The sequence below is a fragment of the Mobula birostris genome, chromosome 22 (genome assembly GCF_030028105.1).
Source record: "Mobula birostris isolate sMobBir1 chromosome 22, sMobBir1.hap1, whole genome shotgun sequence".
In the NCBI taxonomy this organism is placed as follows: Eukaryota; Metazoa; Chordata; class Chondrichthyes; order Myliobatiformes; family Myliobatidae; genus Mobula; species Mobula birostris.
In genome coordinates, this window is record NC_092391.1 from 52580244 (window position 1) to 52603689 (window position 23446).

General features: G+C 44.1%; 1 protein-coding gene across 9 annotated transcripts in view; it reads left to right on the forward strand.

The window, feature by feature from the left end:
* pitpnm2 (phosphatidylinositol transfer protein, membrane-associated 2) overlaps positions 1–23446 on the forward strand; it is a 317466-nt gene that overhangs the window by 57857 nt on the left and 236163 nt on the right. Inside the window, exon 1 of one of the 9 annotated variants that reach the window (XM_072240758.1) lies at positions 7410–7744. The exons of the other annotated variants lie outside the window; for them this stretch is intronic. The gene's annotated coding sequence lies outside the window, so the exon portion shown is untranslated. Of the gene's footprint in view, positions 1–7409; positions 7745–23446 lie in introns of those variants that run through there. 9 annotated transcript variants of the gene reach the window in all.

The following is a 23446-nucleotide window of genomic DNA, read 5'->3' on the forward strand; positions in this document are numbered from 1 at the left end:
AGGGCGGTTAAGATGGCATATGGCATATTTGCCTTTATTAGTTGAGGCTTTACAGATTTCAAAAGCTAGAAAATTGCGTTATGCTCTATGGAACTTTAGTCAGTCCACATCTGGTTGCTCCATTACAGGAAGGATGTGGAGACTTTAGAGAGGGTGCAGAAAAGGATTATGGAAATGTTGCCTGGATTAGAGGGCATGTGCTACAATGAGAGGCTGGACAAATGGGTTATTTTCTCTGGAGTAGCAAGGCTGAGGGGAGAACTGATAGAGGTTTATAAGATTATGAAAGTTATAGATAGACGGCCAGCATCTTTTCCATGGTTTGAAGTGTTTAATACCATGTACTTAATGTGAGAGGGGGTAAGTTCAAAGGAGAGATAATAGGACAAGTTTTTTTTACACAGAGACTGTTGGATTGCTGGAATGTGTTGTCATGAATGGAGGCAGACATGAGAGAGGCATTCAAGAAGCTCTTAAATAGGAAGATGTATGTGCAGGAAATGGAAGAATATAGATGTTGTGTAGGCAGGGGGGATTAGTTTAGTTGGGCATTTGAGCACCGGTAAGGTGGCAGTGCGCTTGGACACAGCAGCTTCTACAGGGCCAACCAAAGGTGATACTGTCTTTTTTAAATGTATTTTTATAATTGCAAGACACTTCTGGACATTAAGAACTCAAATTACTGCAGATCTACCCCATTAGCGAGTTGCTCGATGGCAGAGAAATTGAAGGAGCTGGTGTTGGTGAGGATTATGTTGCTGCGTGTGTCAGAGAGGTGTTGGAGTGGGTGTGCGAAGCAGGTGTACAGCTAACAGCGAGTAATCATCTCAATTGCTTTTTTTTGTGATCACAAGACCCTGTTGAACATTGTTAATGTGAAATGCTGCAAGTCCAATTTACTGTTGGTGGATGGTGGGGGAGCTGTGTGGCCCATTTGCAACCACCCAGGAGAGAGGTGTCGGAGTCGGTATGGCTACAGTGTTCACTTGGCAGAAGACAATATGTATTGTGTTTGTCTGCAGACTGCTGCAACATGCATGGACTCAGGGACTTGGCCTCTGTATTTTTGTATGACTATATTTTGCTGCTGTCTTATATGTGCTGTGTGTGAGTGTTGGTGCTGTGTTTTGTACCTTAGCCCTGGAGTAACACTGTTTTGTTTGGCTGTATTCATGGGTGTTTGTGAATGGTTAAATGACAATTGAACATGAACTTGATTACTAGTTAAGTTAGTTTATCACTTCAGCATGGGGTGAAGAGCCTGACCCTGTGCTGTACTGTTCTTTGTTCTATATGACAAGGAGGGTTGCGACTGGGAAACCTGTAGATGTAATGTATTTGAGTTTGCAATGGGCATTTGTCCAAGTGCCACCTAAGAGATGAGTGAATAAGAGCCCAAGGTAGTGGAGGAAGTGTGTTAGGATGGATTGCAAACTGGCTGGTACATAGAAAGGAAGGTGTTGTCATAAATGGCTCCTTTTCAGGCTGGAAGGGTGTAATGAAGGCAGATCGTAGGGATCAGTTCTTGGCCCTCAGCCACTTGCTATTTACATTAAAGCTTGGGTGAGGACACATAATGTAAATTTTCCAAGTTTGCTGATGGGCTATAAATAACTGGAAGGGCGTATTGTGATGTGGGTGTTGTGATTCTATACTAGGAGATAGATGGAGTGAGTGGGTGAAAACATGGCAAATGGATTTTAAGGTAGTGAAATGTGAGGTCATGAAATTCAGTCAGGGGAATCAAATAGTTGGATTATTGTCTAACTAGGAGAGGGATTACAAATCAGTGAAGTGCAGCGGAATCTAGGGTTTCCCCTTTACCCCTTTTCATCTTCCCCATTACCCATTTTCCCCATCTTCCTTTACAGAGTTTCCCCTTCCCCTTTACCCTCTTTCCCCTTCCCCTTTGTCCTTTTTCTCCCCCTCTGCCCCCACCCCTTTCTCCCCCTTTCCCCTCCCCTCTCTCTCCCTCCTCCTTTCCCCCTCCCCCCTTTTTCCCCTTCTCCCCCCTTTTCCCCTTCTCCCCCCTTTTCCCCTTCTCCCCCCTTTTCCCCCTTCTCCCCCCTTTTCCTCAGACCATGTATTGTGCAGTAATTATAGAACTGCCTAATGAATTTCACGGTGAGCTGCCTGTGCCGCCTTGCATTATTCAGCTCCTCCGCTCTGTTCCTGCACTGATGTGCAATGCTAGGAGAGTAATAACCACTTTCTACCTGCTGCCTGTGTTCCTAATAGGTAATAATTTAGGGCAGCATGTCTGCATGTCCGACCTCAAGCTGATTAATGAGGGTTTAATTTGCCTGACTGTCCATGATATAACCTTGTATCTTGGGCACAAAGATCCAGACAAACAGATGCACACTGCCATTTTTAAGGTATTGCCATTTGGAGCTGTTGCCTTCCTTTAGAAGTGAGAATTATTGTTACCTTCTTGCAGTTTTTGCTACTTTATTGATATGGAGCAAGACCAAACATGTAGTCAGCCTTGGGGATCTGGCTTGATAAGTTTACCATTCTGTAGAAGTGTTTGTTACCATTCTTAACTGAGTGGTAATCCGCCTCAGAACAAGCTGCTTTGGAGGTGTTGGAATTTGTACTTTTATTCCTTTTTCCCAATCTTGTTTCGGGCCCTTGCCCAACTTGCTCAGCTGAGGGTAAGTACCTGTTCATGTAGGTGAATTTAACAGTGTGATTTCTTACCTGAGCTTTGCAGTGAACGTAAACATTTGTATAAATACACGATGGGCCCAAAGGACCGATCCCCTTGTACCCCTGACACCAGCCTATCCACCATCAAGGACATATACACAGAAAGTTGTTGCAAAAGGGCCAGGAACATTATGAAGGAACCCACCCACCCTGCTCATGGACTGTTTGTCCCACTCCCATCAGGGAGGAGGCTACATCCATCCACACCAGGACCACCAGACTCAAAAAACAGTGACTTTCCCCAAGCAGTGAGGCTGATCAACACCTCCACCCACTAACCCACCCCTCCACACCCCCAACCACCACTGCTTCATCATTTCCTGTCAGAGTCACTTCTGTGCCTAGCACCACTAATTCAGAATCAGAATTGGGTTTAATATCACTGGCATATGTCATGAAATTTGTTAACTCTGCGGCAGCAGTACAATGCAATACATGATAAATACAGAAAAAAGCTGAATTACAGTCAATATATATGTATATTAAATAGTTCTAAAATAAGTAGTGCAAAATCAAATTTTTTAAAATAGTAGTGAGGTGGTGTTCATGGGTTCAATGTCCATTTAGAAATCGGATGGCAGAGGGGAGGAAGCTGTTCCTGAATCGCTGAATATGTGCCTTCAGGTTTTTGTACCTCCGTCTTGATGGTAACAATGAGAAGAGAGCGTGTCTTGGGTGGTGGGGGCCCTTAATGATAGATGCCATTCTAGGTCACTGCACCTTGAAGATGTCTTGGATACCTTGGAGACTAGTACCCCCAGTGGAGCTAACTACAGACATACAATCAATCTATGTATATAAGCTATCTTATGTATCTATATTTATTGTGTTTTTTATTATTATCGTGTTCTTTATCTTTTGTTTTTATTTGGTGTTGCATTGGATCTGGAATAACAACTATTTTGTTCTCCCTTACACTTGTATTATGGGGAATGACATTAAATAATCTTGAATAATGGGTACGTGAAGTATTGGACCGGCAATTTGCAGATTGAGTGAACAATTTCTGTTTTAGCTTTGAGAAATTGAATTTGATAAAATCTATAGATTATTGGCTTGAAAAGGACGACTGATCATTGGAGCAGTAGTGTATGCTCTGTGTTTCTCTTTAATCTCTCCTGCTTTCCAATCAATCACACATGCTGTGTTCTCTCTTCCCCTTTCTGAATCTTATCTCTGATCTCTCCAACTTCAGATGGAAGGTCATTATATGAATTTTTTTCCTCTGTTTCTGTTTTCACTGATGGGACTGACCTATTAAGTATTTTAGTCAAGTCAAGTTTATTGTCATTTAACTATATACACATTTATTGTCATTTAAGTATATACACATTTATTGTTATTTAATTACATCTGTGTTTGTAATTTGTTTACGGTTCCTGATGTTTACAGTTACTGTTCTATAGATTTGCTAAGTATGCCCATAGGAAAAATAGAATCTCTCAGTGGTATGTGGTGACATGTATGTACTCTGATAGTAAATTCTACTTTGAGCTTTGAATTGTCGAACGAGATGACGTTTCTCCAAACCAGGGTATAAAGCACTGTAGTATACATAACACACATAACACATAATAACATGAAATCTACAGATGGATTACACATAAATAAATAAAGTGCGTAAATTAAATATTGTAATGTACAGAACAGATTAACCAGTGACATCTTGAATGCGATGTGGCAGGGAGTTCAGAACCTAATGGCTTGAGGGAAGAAACTGTTTCCCATTCTGACTGTTCTTGTTTTTATGCATCGGAGTCACTTGCCTGATGTTAGAAAGTTGAAGGGGATACTGGATGGATGGGTGGGACCTTTAGTAATACCAAGGGCCCTATGTACGCATTGCTCCTGATAAATGTTCCCAGTGGATGGTAAGATCCTGTCAACTGTCCTCACAGTCCTTTGTAGGGACATCCGGTCCGATGCTCAGCTGCTCCCATACCAGATGAAGATGTAACTTGTCAGGACGCTCTCAATGATGCTCCTGTAAAATGCAGTTAAGATGGTGGTGGTGGGAGGGGGGAGCCTCGCTTTCCTCAATCTCGTAAGGAAGTGGACACGCTGCTGTGCTTTCTTATTCAGGGAGGTGGTCCATGATGTGAACTACCAGGAACTTGGTGCATTTAACTCTCTCTATGGAGGAGCCATGTATTTGCAGAGGGGGATGATTCTTCTGCACCTTTCTGAAGTCCACAATGATTTCCTTGGCTTAGGTTGTTCTTCTCACACTAGATCCTCTTATAGATTTTCTGCATCTGCAGTATTTTGCTTTTCCATCAGTATTTTTTTTAATTTGTGAAGGTCAACCTATGATCTTGAGAGGGTACAGTGTTGTAAAAGTTTCAAGTCATCTGGGTGTTACTTTCTTGTTCATATTTCCTTTCCTTTGGTATTTTCCTCATTGCTGTCATTTGTCTCACAGTCCAAGTCTTCTGTAACATATCCGTTCTTGAAAGGAATGTTGTCTTTGGATTTCAATCTCATGTTCTGCGGTGCTTAATGGCCAAGTATCTTTGAAGATATGAGGCCTTCCGTTGGTCAGGGTTAACCGTGGACATTGGATCCCAGCTGTCTACATGATACTCAGGCTAGGGCAGCAGGATATGGAGAGCAAACCGTTGTCTATGCAGCAGACTCCACACAGCTGAAGAGTTCAAAGAAATGGCAGAGGCCCGAAACAGTTTGGCACCAGCAGCATCACAGGAGTTGCCAGTCAGTGTAGAACTCAACATAGGATTGCCTTAGGAGTTCCAGCTCTGAAATTTTCCTCAGGCTTTACTCCCGAGGCCTTCCCCAGGGCAGCGGAGGATTGAGATCAGGGTTTACCTCTTCCCAGATGAGCTGCCAAAGATGGCAGATGATTCCCATCTGCCTGAAGAGACTGGTTTTAAGGTGCCAGTCACCCACCTTTGCTGCTCCTCCTGTAAGTAGAAACGATTCCACCAGGCTTAGTAGCTAAACCACTCGTGAAGGCCAGGAGCTGGAGTTGGTCGTCAGAAGCTATTTGAGATGCACATCATCAGGAGCTTGTCCCCAATTACCACCCCCAGCTATAACAACCTTGAGAAGCCTAAAGAAATGAAAACCTCGAGTAAGTTAGCTAAAACTTCCAACTGTGTAGATTTCTACAGATGTACCATGGAGAGCAATCTAACTGGTTGCATCACTCTCTGGTACGGAGCGGCCACTGCACAGGATCAGGAAGTTATAAACACAGCCAGCTCCATCATGGGCACTAGCCTCCGCAGCATCGAAGCCATCTTCAAGTGACGATGCCTCAAAAAGGTGGCGTCCATCATGAAGGACCCCCATCACCCAGGACGTGCTCATTTCTGCCATCAAGGAGGAGGTATAGTAGCCAGAAGATATACATTCAACAATTCAGGAACAGCTTTTTTCTTCTGCCATCAGGTTTCTGAATGGACACTGTACACTACTTCACAAGTTAATTTGTTTTTCGAAACGCAAACACGAGGAAATCTGCAGATGCTGGAATTTCAAGCAACAATTTCAAGTTTCTGGTGAACGCAGCAGGCCAGGCAGCATCTCTAGGAAGAGGTACAGTCGACGTTTCAGTTCGAGACTCTCGGGACCTGACAAAGGGTCTCGGCCCGAAACGTCGACTGTACCTCTTCCTAGAGGTGCTGCCTGGCCTGCTGCGTTCACCAGCAACTTTGATGTATGTTGCTTAATTTGTTTTTGCTCTCTTTTTGCACTACTTAATTACACACACACACACACACACACACACACTCTCGCTCACTCATAAACAGTAATTTACGGTTTTTTATTATATTGTATTGCAATGTACTGCTACCACAAAACAGCAAATTTCACAACATATGCCAGCGGTGATACTGATTCTGATTCTAATCTGCATGAAGCTTCGGTTTATTATTGTTATTGTGAAGAACCCCAGTCTAAAGCAGCAGTGTGCAGCTGGTACACCAGTATTTTTGTTAAAAAGCTAACCATTTAAATTGTCGACCTTGAGTCCAAATCACGAGTTGCTGAGCAAAAAAATGGTGATTGTCACAGAGGCTGCACACTCCTTTAGTTGTGAGGCCTGTGGGCATCAGTCCTGGTGTTACTCACTTGCTTTAGGCCATCACTCTTGGGGCATAGACCACCAACAGTAGTTTGCCAGAGTCCTGTTTCTTGGGCCAGTCTTTCTAGTTTCCATCTTAAGATTCTTCCTCTCCCAGGGATGAGTTCTTTGGAGCTTCTGTAGCTGTGGGTTGTTCTGGGATGGGGTTGCTAGCTCCACGCCCAACCCTCTTCCTTTCTCAACCGAGCTTGGGACCGTCCATGGAGGCGTTACAAATTGCCAATGTCCTGATAACATTGTTGGCGGAGTTTGACCTTCCTTGTGTTGTGTAGCACGGCCATTCAGTAAATCATCTCATAGAGTTGTAGAAAATTACAGCACAGAAGCAGGTTCTTCAGTCCATCTCGTCGGTGCTGAACCATTTAAATAAATCAGCAGTATTCACTACTCCATTCGATCAGTTATATAGTTTTTTTTTCATTTTAATTGAAGAGCTTTGTCTATGTGTTTATGAGAAGCTTTCAACTGTGGGCCGTGGGTATATATAAATACACAGGGGAGGGAGGAGCTGCTTGGGTTGACCCAGCTGCCTGCCTCGGTGATTGGTTTGGAAACAGCTCGTGCATGTGCATGCAGTCGGAGCCGACGAGCTCAGGGAAGGTTCTGGTTGCAGAGAGGTGTGTGGTGGTGCTGATTATCCATCGTTCCCTCAAGCTGGTATCTCGTGGCGTTCTCCCCACCTACTGGGCAGCTTTCTTCTCCATGGGAACCTGCTACAATGCTTCCAGGAGAGACAAGAATTTCTTTTCTGAGTGTGTCACTCGCACTGAAGTGAGACGTTAGCTTGTTTATCTTGCGCTTGGCGAGCTGTGAGTAATGGTTTGCTTAGAGCCAGCAGGAGGTAGATAATGGGAAGCATCCCCGATTCCCTCAGAAAGATTTGATGAAGCTCGAGTAGCCAAAGCTTCAAAATATGTTTAAAAGGTAATCTGTTTATTCTACTACAGCAAAATCTCATCTGGCTGCAATTAAACATGTGTTGATTTTGCAGTGGGTTTTTCTCACAATGTATCATGTCAACAAGTCAAAATTTTAAATAACTTAGTCTCCACAGAATGGATTTGATGTGCAATATGTATTGTGTTGATGGCTATGCAGGACAAGCTGCTGAGATTAATTGAAAAGCTTTTTAACCATTGCAGTCTGAGCACGTTTGAAATGCTGAGAGGTTGAAATCTCTAATGAAATAATATCATTCAACTTTACAAAAATACCTCTCTGTTTCAAATGATTCTCTGCTTGTGGATTTTTAATTTACAACTAGACAGTAAAATAGTCAGTATTCCTCAGAGAGGGGAACTCCGTACAGGAAAAGCTGTAAGATATCCTGGAAATGTTCGCTGTGGGTTCATTGTACCGTTTATTAGGTTTAGGGTAGGAAGCTTCAGGCCGACTGGAGACTGACATGGTATTCAGAAATGTTAATACCTTCTTGTTTGTGACTGGGGGTCCTTTTTCAGCTGTGCTGGGATGTGTTTCTTGATCTGTAAGAGTACTCTTAGGCAACACACACAAAATGCTGGAGGAGCTCAGTAGGCCAGGCAGCATCCATAGAAACGAGTAAACAGTTGACGTTTCAGGCCGAGACCCTTCATCAGCAGATTGATTCCTGGGATGGCAGGACTTTCATATGATGAAAGACTGGATCGACTAGGCTTACATTCGTTGGATTTTAGAAGATTGAGGGGGAATCTTATTGAAACGTATAAGATCCTAAAGGGATTGGACAGGCTAGATGCAGGAAGATTGTTCCCGATGTTGGGGAAGTCCAGAACGAGGGGTCACAGTTTGAGGATAAAGGGGAAGCCTTTTAGGACCGAGATTAGGAAAAACTTCTTCACACAGAGAGTGGTGAGTCTGTGGAATTCTCTGCCACAGGAAACAGTTGAGGCCAGTTCATTGGCTATATTTAAGAGGGAGTTAGATATGGCCCTTGTGGCTAAAGGGATCAGGGGGTATGGAGGGAAGGCTGGTACAGGGTTCTGAGTTGGATGATCAGCCATGATCATACTGAATGGCGGTGCAGGCTCGAAGGGCCGAATGGCCTACTCCTGCACCTATTTTCTATGTTTCTATCAAGGGGAGAAGTCAGAGTAAGAAGTGAGAGGTGAGGGGAGAGGAAGAAGAAGTACAAGGTGGCAGGTGATAGGTGAAACCGGGAGAGGGTGAGGGTGAAGTAAAGAGTTGGGAAGTTGGTGAAAGAGATGAGGGCTGGGAAAGGAGGGATCTGATAGGAGAGGATAGAAGACCATGGAAGAAAGGGAAGGAGGGGAGCACCAGAGGGAGGTGATGAGCAGGTAAGGAAAAAGTTGGGAGAGGGAAACCAGGAATTGAGAATGGTAAAGTGGTGGGGGGGGGGCAATTACTGGAAGCTCAAGATAGTCATGTACCCAGATGGAATATAAGGTGTTGCTCCGCCAACTTGAGTGTGGCCTCATCCTGGCAGTAGAGGAGGCGATGGACTAACATGTCGGAATGGGAAGTAGAATTGAAACGGGTGGCCACCAGGAGATCCAGCTTTTTGTCTCGGATGAAGCTTGGCCTATTTCTATCCCACTTCTGTCTCTATAATGTTAAAGTGAATTTTAAATACCTGAGGTTACATACTTGTCAGTGATTTTTAACTGCCTATCTAGAGTAGGCAGAGAGTATCTTTTTTCCAGTGCAGAAATGTCTAATGCCAGAGGTCATGCATTGAAGGTGAGAGGGGGTGGGTTCAAAGGGGATGTGAGGGATAAGTCTTTTTACTCAGTGAGTGATGGATGCCTGAAATGCGTTGCCTGGTGTGGTGGTAGAGGCAAATACATTAGAGACTTTGCAGAGGCATTTAGATTGGCACATGGATGTGAGGAAGATGGAGGGGTTTGTTTCTGGAGGTTTCTTGATTTACTTTTCAGCTAGTTTGACACAACATTGTGGGCCCAAAGGCCTGTACTGTTCTATGTTCCGTGTATGCACTTTGCACCTAGTTTCGGTTTGTGCAGAACAGGGGTTTCCAACTTTTTTTATGCTGTGGACCCCTGACATTAACCAAGATATCCATGTTGGGAACCCCTGGTGTAGAGGGAATGAGACAGATAAAGATTTACAAAACTTTGCTCTTTATTGGGCATTTTACAAACTATTAGGTGGGCATTTTTTTCAAATAATAAGACAACAACTTGAGTTTAGCCATTTAAAAAAAATGTTAACTATTCAGTTTAAAGTTTGTAGCAATTTTTAAAATTTGTGGCAAATTGTACCCTGCTGTATGTGGCTGAGTGGTTTGGAGTAAAACGCCTGTTAGCTGAACTAACAACAGCTTTTGTATGTGCACCTCAGTATTTCCTCAGTTCAGCAAAGATTTTGGAGTGCTGCTTAAAATGGGAGTTCCAGGAATGACCACAGGAAGGCCCTTTGCTAATTTGTCACAGGATATTAAAAACAGTGGCCCAAGTGGTTAAGGCATTTGACTAATGACCTAAAGGTCGTGAGTTCGAGCCTCAGCCGAGGCAGCGTGTTGTGTCCTTGAGCAAGGCACTTAACCACACAGTGCTCTGCGACAACACTGGTGACAAGCTGTATCGGCCCTTGCCCTTCCCTTGGACAACATCGGTGTCGTAGAGAGGGGAGACTTGCAGCATGGGCAACTGCCGGTCTTCCATACAACCTTGCCCAGGCCTGCGCCCTGGAGAGTGAAGACTTTCCAGGCGCAGATCCATGGTCTCGCAAGACTAACGGATGTCTTTAATTAAAAACAATGTATAAACCACTCAGCAAGATTTAAAGAAATTATTGAGTACTGGAGATGGGATGTTGTGTTAAAGTTGTTTAAGATATTGGTGAGGCCTAATTTGGAGTGTTGTGTGCAGCTTTGGTCACCTACCGACAGGAAAAATGTAAACAAGGTTGAAAGAATGCAGAGAAACTTCCAAGGATATTGCCAGGACTGAAGGACCTGAGTTATAAGGAAAGATTGAATAGGTTAGGACTCTTCCTTGGAACTTAAAAGATTGAGAGGAGATTTGATAGATGTATAAATTATGAGGGGTATATATATATATATAGAGTAGATGTAAGCAGCCTTTTTCTACTGAGGTCGGATAAGACTACAACTAGAGGTCATGGTTTAAGGGTGAAAGGTTTAAGGGGAACATGAGGGAAAATTTCTTTACTCAGAGGGTTGTGAGAGTGTGGAATGAGTTGCCAGCACAAATGGTGCATGCAGACTCGATTTCAGCATTTGAGACAAGTTTGGATAGTCGGGGTATGGAAGGCTGTGGTCTGGATGCAGGTTGATGAGAGTTAGGCAATTTAAATGATTTGGCACAGACTAGATCGGCTGCAGGGCCTGTTTCTCTGCTGTACTTTTCTATGACTCTAAATCAAAAATACTCAGCATTTCAGAAGCACCCCAGAGCAGAGTTGTGCACGTTAACTTCATCCCAGCCAATGCACAGTTCAACATTCAAATTTATTAACAAAGTATGTATACCATATACAACCTTGAGACTCATCTTCTTGTAGGCAGCCGCAAAGAAGCACAACAGAATTCACAAAAAGAAACACACACAACAAAGAACGGCACATATCCAACATGTAAGAGGACGAATTGTGCAAATAGTAAAATAAATATTATTGGCACCTGAACAGCAGAGTGCTTGAAATAGAGTCCACAGCGACGGAGCCTGTTCAGCACTGCGGTGAGTGAAGCCCGTCCAGGAGCTCGTTGGCCACGGACAGTAACTGTTCCTGAACCTGGTGGCTTTGGACCCAACACTCCTGCACCTGCTGGTGGTCAGAAGAAGAGAGGGAGACCGGTCAGACGCAAGCAAACAGTGCTGAACACATGATGGCTTTTGTGTGATCAAATAACTGTCATTGGCGGTATTCTCCACGAATCTTTAGTGCCTTACTCAGGTAACAAACGGCTTTTGATGCATTTAAAGCAAGGTTTGAATGAATTTTAAACCTTAATGTTAAACACATACGCTCAGTGGCCACTTTATTAGATGCACCTCTACACCTGCTTATTAAAGCAAATATCTAATCAACCAATCACGTTGCAGCAACTCAATGCATAAAAGCATGCAGGCATGATCAAGAGGTTCAGTTGTTGTTCAGACCAAACAGCAGAATGGAGGAGTGGGGGAGTCTTGCACCAGAGGGTACAGCTTCAGAATAGAGGGATATCCCTTTAGAACAGAGATGAGAAGGAATTTCTTTAGCCAAGGGGTAGTGAACCTGTGGAATTCATTGGCTGTGGAGGAGAAGTCATTGGGTATATTTAAGGCAGAGGTTGATAAGTTCAAAATCAGGAAAAGGGAGGTGGAGAGGTGCTTACAGGACTACTTTCAGTTGGTGAACTGGACAGTATTCAGGGATTCATCTTCAGATCGGAATGAATGCAACACAGTTGTCACTGACTTCATTAAAAGCTGTACGGATATGTATGTGCCAACAAGAACATATACTGTACATACTTCTTGGTTAGTCAGGTATCAAAGGTTACGGAGAGAAGGCAGGAGAACAAGGTTGAGCGGGATAATAAATCAGGCATGATGGAATGGCAGAGCAAACTCAATGGGCCAAATGTCCTCCTCTTCTTATTTCTTATGGACTATAATTCTCAAAGTTGGAATTTCATGCATGGCATCAGGTGACCCTTTTCTATTTGAAATTCAGAGCTTTTCCAGAAAGATCTCAGGGAGGAGGGAGCTGGGTGAGGTCCCACACACAACCACAGGATGAATCCCCATTTGAAAGCAGTGGCAGTGGCAGTCAGCACTTGCTGAAGCTGGAGGTGTTACGGTCTGTTAGCCATTTCTGACCCACACGGCAAGCAAAGGGTCGACACCATCCCTGACGCTGATATTCTACAGATATGTGACCTTCTCTTTTATTGGTATCAGCTGTGTGAGATGAGCAAATGTATTTCTGTCTGGCTTATCTCAGTGATTGTAATTAATGTTATAATTGAATCTGTCAGAGATTTGCCCCGGAATGCAATGCATGATGCAAGTCTGATATACCACGCCACTGAAGAAAACTGTTCAGTGTGTGAAATGTTCAGTATTTTGTATCACAGTTCAATGTCATGTAGGCAGAATTACAAGGTTTGATTTGAGAGGGTGCTAATTTTGTGCACTTAGACTGGAGAATGCTTTTAAAATGACTAATTTTTAAAAAAAATTGTTTTGCCATGTTAAAACATTCATCTCTATTATGTGGCTTGTTGTATGACTTGGGCGTTTGTGGTCTATGACCAAAGTTCAAGGTAGACGTTATTATCAAAGTAGATATATTGATACCCATTTTCCTGTGGGCATACACTGCAAATCTATAGAATAGTAACTATAATAGGATTAATGAAAGGTCAACCAGAGTGCAAGTACAAATAAGAATGAACGGCAATAAGAACGAGAACATGAGACAGAGTCCCTCAAGTGTTGTAGGAACATTTCAATGATGGACGAGTAAGTGTAGTTATTCCCTTCAGTTCACGAGCCTGATGATTGAGGGGTAGTAACTGTTCTTGAACCTGGTGGTGCAAGTCCTGAGGCTCTTGTACCTTCTACCTGATGGCAGCAGTGAGAAGAGTGCTTGAACTGAGTGGTGGTGCCCTGATGATGGGTGGTGCTTTGCTAAGACAGCATTTCATGTAGATGTGCTCAATGGTTGGGAGGGCTTTACCCGTGATGTGCTGAGCCGAATAGGATTTTCTGTTCAAAGGCATTGGTGTTTCCATACCAGGCCGTGATACAGCCAGTCAATACATGATTGTTCTTGGCAAATTATACAGAAGTTGTTTGCTTTTGTCACCTTCTGGGCAGTGTCTTTACAAAGGTGGGTGACCCCAGCCGTTATCAATACCCTTCAGAGATTGTCTGCCTGGTGTCAGTGGTTGTATAACCAGGACTTGTGATATGTACCAGCTGCTCCCAAGGCTTCACGTGACCCTGTTTTGGGGAGGGGGGCTACACCTTGCCCATGGGTAATCTGCAGGCTGACTGAGGAAAGAAGTGCCTTACATCTCCTTTGGTAGAGACGTATCTCCACCCCGCCACCCAATTAAAACATTAGCGACAGTAACGGTGAGTGCATGAGAAGTTGACCACCTACTATTGACTTTAGATGGCACTGACACCCCCAGCGGGGTGGGGGTCACTCCACTGGAGTAATCACTAAATACTGGTGCTACAAGAGCAACTCATAGGCTGTTGGTTCTGTTTCAGACCCACAGCAGAGAGGACTACTCCTACACTAGACAAAGGAGAGCCAATTTGTGGAACTTTATTTGAACTTTCATGACAGAAAAATTACACAGCACAAAAGGAGGCCATTTTGCTGAGGAATTGACTTCATCTCCTTGGAAGGACTTTTTAACTACAGTAGTGTGAAAAGTCTCAGGCACATATATATAGCTAGGGTGCCTAAGACTCTTGCACAGGGGAGGGAACATCGACTCAGACCATGAGAGGCCTGCGTCGGGCATTTTCATGCCTTACAAGGTGCAGATTGGAAGTCTGTGTGGGGTGCCACTCCTCGCACAGACACTAGAGCAATGTGTGATTAAGTGTCTTGCTCAAGGGCACAAACACGCTGCCACAGCTGAGGCTCGAACTAGCAACCTTGAGGTAACTAGATGAACGCCTTAACCACTTGGCCAGGTGCCCACTCTTGGCCACTCTTGCACAATACTGTAGTAATTTTATGTATTGTGTTGTTCTGCTGCAAAATAACAAGTTTCATGACACATGTGAGTGATGATAAAGCTGATTCCGATATGAGTCTCTATTGTGGACTGAGAGTGGGAAGGGGGCAGAGAGAGGGGAATCGTGGTTGAGGGAGAGGGGATGGAGTGGGAATCACCAGAGAGACATTCTGTTATGATCAATAAACCAATTGTTTGGACTCAAATGATCTTGCCTGGTGTCTCAGGACTGGGTCTGTCTGCACCTGCACCAAACTCACCCCTGACACTTCTCTGCCATCTATCCCACATGCCACCCACGACGCTCCGCCCTTGCTATTCCCAGTGTCCTTTGCTCCCACCAGATTTACAAACTCATTCTTTGCTACACGTTGATAAATACAGTACTGTGCCAAAGTTTAGGCATCGTGGCTGTATAAACGTGCCTAAGACTTTGGCATGGTACTGTATCTCCACTCATCTGATCAGATGTGCAGATGTTTTTTGTAGTTTTCCGGATAATTTTGATTCAGTGTGCACACTGAGGATCTATAGCTACTGTTGATAGTTGCTTCTTATGCCCTTTTTCATCAATTTCTTTCCTGAAAAGATGTGTTTATGTTCAACCCTGTAGTCTGGTGGACCCAATATCTGTCAAATTCTCAGTATGCCCTTAGCTGGACTTCAAGCAGGTGTGATCTTCAACAAAAAAGATAAATGATAATTTAAAAAAATACATTGATCAGTGCTTTTCTTAACAACACCATAAGATATAGGAGCAGAATTAGGCCATTTGGCCCATCGAGTTTGCTCCGCCATTTCGTCATAGCTGATCCATTTTCCTCTCAGTCCCAATATCCTGCTTTCTCCCCGTATCCCTTCATGTTCTGACTAATCAAGAACCTATCAACCTCTGCCTTAAAAATACTCAAATACTCAATGCCTCCACAGCTACTTCTGGCAACAAATTCCACAGATTCACCATTCTCTGGCTAAAGAAATTCCTCCTCATCTCTGTTTGAAAATGATATCCCTCTGTTCTGAGATGGTGTCCCCCGGCCTTAGACTCCCTCCATAGGAAATATCCTCCCTTCATCCACTCTAACAAGGCCTTTCAACATTTGTTAGGTTTCAATAAGATCCGCCCCCCCCCGAGTTCTTCTGAATTTCAGTGAGTAGAGGCCCATAACCATCAAATGCTTCGTGTTTCAATCCCAGAATCATTTTTGTGAACCTCCTTTGAACTCTCTTGAATGTCAGCCCATCCTTTATTAGATAAGAGCCCAAAACTGTTCACAATACTCTAAGTGAGGCTTCACCAGTGTTTTATAAAGCCTCAACGTTATATCCTTGCTTTTATATTGAGGTCCTTCATTGGTTGAGGTCCAACTGTGGGTGTTGTGTCCTATCTGTCTATGCTGTTAGTGCAGCGCCATCAGTCTATACGTAAGCCAGGGCAGTACGATATGGAGAACAAGCTGTTACCTGTCCACCAGGCTCCCTTTCTCCACGCGGCTGATGAATCCAAAGGAATGGCAGTAACTGATATGGTTTAGCACCAGGAGTTGCCAGTCAGTGCTGATCTCAATGTAGGGACTTTAGGGATTCCAGTTCCTGATTTTTCCTCGGGTTTACTCTAGAACTCTTCTCCATGAGAGGGTATAGCTGCAAAGCAGTGGAGATTTGAAATCAGAGTTTTCATTCTCCTAGATGAGCTGCCAACCATGGCTGGTGACCCCCAACTGCCCAGAGTGACTGGTTTTAAGGCACCAGTTTCCCACTTTTGCCCCTTCTGCTATCTGTAGAAACGGTTCCACCAGGCTTAGTAGCTAAGCCAGATGTGAAGGCTTGGAGCTGGGTTTGGTTGTCAGAGACTTAACCCCACTACCCACTCTCTGACTTTTCTTATATTCTTGCTGGATATAATGTAATTAAAATGATAACTGTCTCTGTGAAAGGATCTTCATATGAGGTTATCAGATTGCATGCTTCCTTTTATTTCCGAGGATTGACAGACGATGCCAAAGCATTTCTCACCGTTGAACCTTATTGGGTTATTCCACACCTTACACAGTACTTGCATTCTGTTGTACCCGCCACTTATTAAATTTGTAAATCAGTACTTTCTCCCCTTTTTCCACTGTACTGAAACAGAGCAGGTTTATTACGAGCTTGAAACTGGATGTTGCGATTTCTTTTTTGAGCTTTTGGGTAAAACTAAAGAGCAATTAATGTGTCGCTTGAACAGAACATTGTTCTGCTACATTCAGGCATTTTATTTAACAGAATCTTCATTCATTTTAAAAGTAGTCATGCAGCATTTAAACTGGCCAGTTCGGCACACCACATCCACTTTGTCTGTCAGTATCAATCCCATTCAAGTGCTCATGTAGACATTTCTTAAACACTGTCCGCGAGTCATCTTCCAGCGCTCTTTCCAGCAGTCTGTTCCAGGTACTTGCCCACTCTGGACAAAGAAGGTCACTCCACCCCCCCCCCCACCCACCCAATCCCCTGTTAACTTCTCAACCCATTTATCTGCTCCTGCTATGGAGAGAAAACTATCCTACCTCCTTGCCCACTCTATACTCTCATATTTAATGTACCTCAGTCGAGCACCCCTTCCCGTGCGTCCCACACATTGATTGTACAGGTTCCTGGCAGCCACCGCAATCCAGCCTGTCATTCCAAAAGTCAGACGCTGGAGGGCAGCATCAATGGGAGAGGTCAGCCCGCAATTGGGCATGGACAGCATGCTACACCGCATCCGGAGTCACCGCTCCTGGTCTGCAGCAATAGGCAAGCTGGCGGCTTGAGGCTTAGTCCTTGCTACAACCGAGGCTATGCAGCAGCAGCTCCCATACCACCTGTTGCGACACCAAACAAGGGAAACAGGCCTGCGGCATCTTCTGCCTGTATATAACCCATATTGCTCCGTTCCCTGCATTTTCATGTGTCTGTCTAGTAGCAGCTTAAATGTCGTTATTGTATCTGGTTCCACCACCTTCCCGGGCAGCCTGGTCCAGGCAGCTAATGTTTTCTGTGTAAAAAAAAAACTTAAACACAAGAAATTCTGCAGATGCTAGAAATCCACTCATCACTTCTAGCTATCCTTCCCCTCCCCACCTTTTTATTCTGGGCATTTCCCCCTTCCTTTCCAGTCCTAAAGAAGGGCCTCAGCCTGAAATGCCGACTGTTTATTCATTTCCATAGGTGCTGCCTGACTCGCTGAGTTCCATCAGCATTTTGTTTGTGTTGCTTAAGATTGTGAATCTTTTTAGTAACACCAGTGGGAAAAAATAACCAAAGTACTTCATGGAGATTTGAAGGTTTAATGAGAACGAGGTCACTTTGGTATAATGTACAGGAAAATTCAGCAAAGGAATGTAGTTGGCATGATTTCTATTGTGGATACATTAGAATCTAGTGCTGAGACTGAGAATTGCCTCTGCCAGTGAAAATCTTTTGTTCGTGAGTAGACGGTATTCATGTCTTGAGCAGGTGAAGATTTTGCCAGACAATCTTTTAGAGTTGCTGACAATTGATGCAATTCAAATTTCAAGGTAAATTTATTATCAAAGTGCATATGTATCACCATGTGCAAAAGTCTTAGGCACATATTAGAATTAGCTAGGGTGCCTAATTCTTTTTATGTATTGCACTGTACTACTGCTGTGCAAAAAACCCAAATTTGATGATACATGTGAGTGATGATAAACCTGACTCTTGATATGGGTTTCTGTTGTGGTCTGAGACGGGGAAGTGGGCAGGGAGAGGGGAGTCATGGTTGGGAAAAGAGGAAGGTGGGGGGGAGCAGGAAGCACCAGAGAGACATGCTGTAGTGATTAATAAACTAATTGCTTGGAATCAAATGACCTTGTTTGGCATCTCAGGTCAGAGTGTGTCTGCACCCATGTCACCACCCCCCCCTTTCCGCCTCCCTCCTTCTCTGCTACCTGTCCCACACCACCCTCACGGTGCACTACCCTCGTCATTCCCAACGTCCTTTGCTCCCTTCAGATTTTCAAACTTGCTGTCCGCTACACGTTGACAAATACAGTGCTGTGCAAAAGTCTTAGGCTGCCTAGCTATATATATGTGCCTAAAACTTTTGCACAGTACTGAGCAACTTTGAGATTCATTTTCTTGCAGGCATACTCAATAACTCCATGAAAGAATACTAACCATAGTATAATCAATGAAAGACTGCACCAACTTAGGCATTCAACCAGTGTACAAAAGACATCAAACTGTGCAAATACAAAAATAATGAAATAATAATAATAAATATTGAGAACTTGAGATGAAGCGTCCCTGAAAGTGGGTTTGTTAGTTGTTGGAACATTTCAATAATGGGGCAAGTGCAGTTGAGTGAATTTATCCCCTCTGATTCAAGAGCCTGATGGTTGAAAGGTAATAATTGTTCAGGTGGTGTGTACCACCTTCCTGATGGCAGCAGCGAGAACATATCTGGGCGGTGGGGGTCCCTGATGATGGATTCAACTTTCCTGCGACAACTCTTTGTGTAGATGTGCTCAATGAATAATGGCAGTGACTATGTTTCAGTAGGAGTTTGAGGAGATTTGGTACGTCACCACAGGCTCTTGTAGACTTCTACAGAAGTATCGTGGAGAGCATTCTAACTGGCTACGTCACTGTCCGATATGGAGGGCCACCACTACCCAGGATTGGAAAAAATCACAGAAAGTTGTAAACTCGGAGAGCACCATTGTGGGTTCTAGCCTGCCAGTATTGAGGACACCTTCAAAAGACAATGCCTGAAAAAGGCAGCATCCATCATTAAGGACCCCCATCACCCAGGACATGCCCTCTCCTCATTGCTACCATCAGGGAGGAGTTACAGGAGCCTGAAGACACACACTCAACGATTCAGGAACAGCTTCTTCCCTACTGCATTAGATTTCTGAATGGACGTTTAACCCATAAATGCTACCTCACTACTTTTTGCTTTCTCTCTTTATGCATTACTTATTTAATGTAATGTTATATATATTTCTTATTATAATTTATAGTTTTTATTATTATGTATTGCAATGAACTGCTGAAAAGGGGTCTGGGATGTTGCTGATGGCGTCCATGATATCCTGAAGTGGGAAGGAAAACAGCCAGAGGTCATGGGACATATTGGTACCAACAACATAGGCAGGAAAAGGGAGGAGGTCCTGAAAGCAGACTACTGGCAGTTAGGAAGGAAGTTGAGAAGCAGGACCACAAAGGTCATCTCGGGATTACTGCCTGTGCCACATGACTGAGTATAGGAATAGAGTGAGGTGGAGGATAAATGCGTGGCTGAGGGATTGGAACAGGGGCCAGGGATTCAGATTTCTGGATCATTGGGACCTCTTTTGGGGCAGAGCTGACCAGAACAAAAAGGACAGGTTGCTCTTGAATCCCAGGGGGACCAGTATCCTGGCGGGAAGGTTTGCTAAGGCTAATGGGAAGAGTTTAAATTAGGATTGCTGGGGGGTGGGAACCAAACTGAAGAGACGGAGGAAGAGGCGGTTGGCTCACAAATAGAGAAAGCTTGGAGACAGTGCGAGAGGGAGGATAGGCAGGTGATAGACAAGAGACGTGGTCAGACTGATGGTTTGAGATGTGTGTATTTTAATGCAAGGAGTATTATGAACAAAGTGGATGAGCTTAGAACATGGATCAGTACATGGAGCTATGATGTTGTGGCCGTTACAGAGACTTGGATGGCTCAAGGGCAGAAATGGTTACTTCGAGTGCCAGGCTTTAGATGTTTCAGAAAGGACAGTGAGGGAGGCAAAAGAGGTGGGGACGTGGCACTGCTGATCAGAGATAGTGTCACAGGTGCAGAAAAGGAGGAAAACATGGAGGGATTGTCTACGGATCTCTGTGAGTGGAGGTTAGGAACAGGAAGGGGTCAATAACTCTACTGGGTGTTTTTTATAGACCACCCAATAGTAACAGGGACATCGAGGAGCGGATAGGGAGATGCATTCTGGAAAAGTGTAATAATAACATGGTTGTTGTGGTGGGAGAATTTAATTTCCCAAATATCGGTTGGCATGTCCCTAGGTCAAGGGGTTTAGACGGGATGGAGTTTGTTAGGTGTGTTCAAGAAGGTTTCTTGACACAATATATAGATAAGCCTACCAGAGGAGAGGCTGTACTTGATCTGGTATTGGGAAATGAACCTGGTCAAGTGTCATCTCTCAGTGGGAGAGCATTTTGGAGACAGTGATCATAATTCTATCTCCTTTACCATAGCATTGGAGAGGGATAGGAACAGGCAAGTTAGGAAAGCGTTTAATTGGAGTAAGGGGAAATGTGAGGCTATCAGGCAGGAACTTAGAAGCATAAATTGGGAACAGATATTCTCAGGGAAATGTACGGAAGAAATGTGGCAAATCCTCAGGGGATATTTGTGTGGTGTTCTGCATAGATACATTCCAATGAGACAAGGAAAGGATGGTAGGGTACAGGAACCGTGGTGTACAAAGGCTGTTGTAAATCTAATCAAGAAGAAAAGAGCTTACGAAAGGTTCAAAAAACCAGGTAGTGATAAAGATGTAGAAGATTATAGGGCTAGCAGGAAGGAGTTTAAGAAAGAAATTAGGAGAGCCAGAAGGGGACATGAGAAGGCCTTGGCGAACAGGATTAAGGAAAACCCCAAGGCATTCTACAAGTATGTGAAGAGCAAGAGGATGAGACGTAAGAGAATAGGACCAATGAAGTGTGACAATGGAAAAGTGTGTATGGAACTGGAGGAGATAGCAGAGGTACTTAATGAGTACTTTGCTTCAGTATGGAAAAGGATCTTGGCGATTGTAGGGATGACTTACAGTGGACTGAAAAACTTGAGCATGTAGATACTAAGAAAGAGGATGTGCTGGAGCTTTTGGAAAGCATCAAGTTGGATAAGTCACTGGGACTGGACGAGATATACCCCAGGCTACTGTAGGAGGTGAGGGAGGAGATTGCTGAGCCTCTGGCAATGATCTTTGTATCATCAATGGGGACTGGAGAGTCTCTGGAGGATTGGGGGTTTGCGGATATTGTTCCATTGTTCAAGAAAGGGAGTAGAGATAGCCCAGGAAATTATAGACCAGTGAGTCTTATTTCAGTGGTTGGTAAGTTGATGGAAAAGATCCTGAGAAGCAGGATTTATGAACATTTGGAGAGATATAATCTGATTAGGAATAATCAGCATGGCTTTGTGAAAGGCAGGTTGTGCCTTACGAGCCTGATTGAATTTTTTGAGGATGTGACTAAACACATTGATGAAGGCAGAGCAGTAGATGCAGTGTATATGGATTTCAACAAGGCATTTGACAAGGTACCTCATGCAAAGCTTATTGAGAAAGTAAGGAGGCATGGGATTCAAGAGGACATTGCTTTGTGGATCCAGAACCGGCTTGCCCTCAGAAGACAAAGAGTGGTTGTAGACTAGTCATATTCTGCATGGAGGTTGGTCACCAGTGGTGTGCCTCAGGGATCTGTTATGGGACTCCTACTCTTCGTGATTTTTATAAATGACTTGGATAAAGAAGTGGAGATGAGGACACAATGGTGGGAGGTGTTGTGGATAGTGTGGGGGGCTGTCAGAGGTTACAGTGGGGCATTGATAGGATGCAAAACTGGGCTGAGAAATGGCAGATAGAGTTCAAACCAGGTAAGTGTGAAGTGGTTCATTTTGGTAGGTCAAGTATGATGGCAGAATATAGTATTAATGGTAAGACTCTTAGCAGTGTGGAGGATCAGAGGGATCTTGGGGTCTGAGTCCAGAGGACACTCAAAGCTGCTGCGCAGGTTGACTCTGTGGGTAAGAGGGCATACGGTGCATTGGCCTTCATCAATCGTTGGATTGAGTTTAGGAACCAAGAGGTAATGTTGCAGCTGTATAGGACCCTGATCAGACCCCACTTGGAGTACTGTGCTCAGTTCTGGTCGCCTCACTACAGGAAGGATGTGGAAACCATAGAAAGGGTGCAGGGGAGATTTACAAGGATGTTGCCTGGATTGGGGAGCATGCCGTATGAGAATAGGTTGAGAGAACTTGGCCTTATTTCCTTGGAGCGACGGAGGATGAGAGGTGACCTGATAGAGGTGTATAAGATGTTGAGAGGCATTGATCATGTGGATAGGCAGAGGCTTTTTCCCAGGGCTGAAATGGCTAGCACGAGAGGACACAGTTTTAAGGTGCTTGGAAGTAAGTACAGAGGAGATGTCAGAGGTAAGTTTTTTACGCAGAGAGTGGTGAGTGCATGGAATGGGCTGCCAGCGACAGTGGTGGAGGCGGAAACAATAGGGTCTTTTAAGAGACTCCTGGATAGGTACATGGAGCTCTGAAAAATAGAGGGCTATGGGTAACCCGAGGTAATTTCTAAGGTAAGGACATGTTTGGCACAGCATTGTGGGCCGACAGGCCTGTATTATGCTGTAGATTTTCTATGGTTCTAAAAATGCCAGAGATATTAAATCTGATTCTGATGACATTAAATGATGCTTTATGAAATTGTTGGGTTGTGGACCCTCACTCAGATTTATGGAACCTCAGATCAACCAGGGGTTGCCAACCTTTTTATTACTTACTGCCTGTCAGTAGCTTCCTCGTGGTTTTCACTATTGTCAGTCACACAAGTCCCGGGTGGAGACTCAGAATACTGTCGCACTCAGATGTAGAAGGATTCTTCATTATGTTTCTATAACAATTTTGTTTGACCAGTCAGGGTCGTTAGCCCTGAGCTGAACCCCTGAACCTGGTGGACCACTCTTGGTCTGACCTCTACCCTTGGATCTGTTTAGCATGGATGACCCTACCAAGAGCCAAAGCATGGAACCGTGACTCCAGCCAACATGGCTGTCCGAGTCATCGAGGCACACAAGCCTCCAAACAATGACAGGGTTGTGGTCTTCTTGGAGGGAAAACCTTTTTTTTGCCATGGACCAATACCATTAAGCAAGGG